The sequence below is a fragment of the Schistocerca serialis genome, chromosome 6, assembly GCF_023864345.2.
Source record: "Schistocerca serialis cubense isolate TAMUIC-IGC-003099 chromosome 6, iqSchSeri2.2, whole genome shotgun sequence".
Lineage (NCBI taxonomy): Eukaryota > Metazoa > Arthropoda > Insecta > Orthoptera > Acrididae > Schistocerca > Schistocerca serialis.
Genome location: NC_064643.1, coordinates 409,551,897 through 409,553,533, shown reverse-complemented (window position 1 = coordinate 409,553,533; position 1,637 = coordinate 409,551,897).

The following is a 1,637-nucleotide window of genomic DNA, read 5'->3' as shown; positions in this document are numbered from 1 at the left end:
TGTTGTCAACTAAGTCATTTATGTATATTGTAAACAATAAAGGTCCTATCACGCTTCCCTGCGGTACTCCCGAAATTACCTCTACATCTGCAGATTTTGAACCGTTAAGAATGACATGTTGTGTTCTTTCTTCTAGGAAATCCTGAATCCAGTCACAAACCTGGTCCGATATTCCGTAGGCTCGTATTTTTTTCACTAAACGTAAGTGCGGAACCGTATCTTCACACACTACAAATACATTATTTCACGACTTAATACTACACACACAATCGCTGACATTAAGGTTATGGTGACGATTGTTTAGTTTTACCTTTTGTGTACCGCAACTTTACCTGAAAAACTGAAGCAGCATTCCTCCACAATTAGTAAGACGTTAGGCTAGGAAAAATATAAGATGTTATTATTACCTTTTGCAGAGCTTTAGAGTAAGGTTTTCAAGATAAGAGAAAGAGGGAACATTATAGTGGTAAAGTGGTATGAAGAAGTGTTAACAGCTCAGCCCAGTCTCCACATTCGTCTCCCACTTATACCTTCCTATAAGGATGGAGTACGAGAAATGCCTGCCCAGTTTGTTGCCACATCTTCTCATGATGTGCTCTGCCCATCACAATTCCAGTATTTTAACGTGGGCCAGTTTTAACTGGCGTCCAGTTTCAAATCTGTAGTTTTGAAATAAGAACCCATTCCTCTTGTTGTTGATACCCGAGCAAGGTGGCGCAGTGGTTACCACAGTAGACTCGCATTCGGGAGGACGACGGTTCAATCCCGCGTCCGGCCATCCTGATTTAGGTTTTCCGTGATTTCCCTAAATCGCTCCAGTCAAATGCCGGGATGGTTCCTTTGAAAGGACACGGCCGACTTCCTTCCCCGTCCTTCCCTAATCTGATGACACCGATGACCTCGCTATTTGGTCTCTTCTCCCAAACAACCCAACCAACCCATCCCTCTTGTTACCAGCAAGACAGGTTCTGTATAAATCTACTGTAATGTTACAGATGCACACAAATTCTACGAATGAGTAAAACCAGCAGAATGTGTGCCCAGAGAAAAATGAAAAACATTTTAAAATTATATGCTGCATTCCAGACATCTGCAATATACACTGATCAGCCATAATATTATGACCAGCGTCACCTGGCGAGAAATGACTACTACTCAGACACACGAACGGTGCATATAGTATCAGTGAGCGTGCTGTCAGTGTGTAGAATGGGGGAGGCACACGATATACTTGGGTTTGACCGAGGGTAGATCGTGATGTCCAGAGGCTTGGCACGAGCATTTCTGAAACTGCATGACTTGTCGGATGTTCGACACGTGGCGAAACCAAGGTGAAATCACGTCAGGACGTCTTGGGGTTGGGCGGCTGCCGCTCATCACTCATGTCGGACGTCGTAGGCTAGGCAGACTGGTAAAACAGGACAGCAGCGAACTGTGGCGGAAGTAACATCAGACCTTAATGCTGAGCAGAGTAAAAGTATGTCTGAACACACATTGCAGCACACACTTAAAAAATAACGATGGACTTCCGCAGTCGCTGAAACATGCATCTGCCAATGTTAACATCACCACATCGACAACTACGACTGAAATGGGTACGTGACCATCGGCAGTTGGCGCAGTGGCAGAGCGTTGCA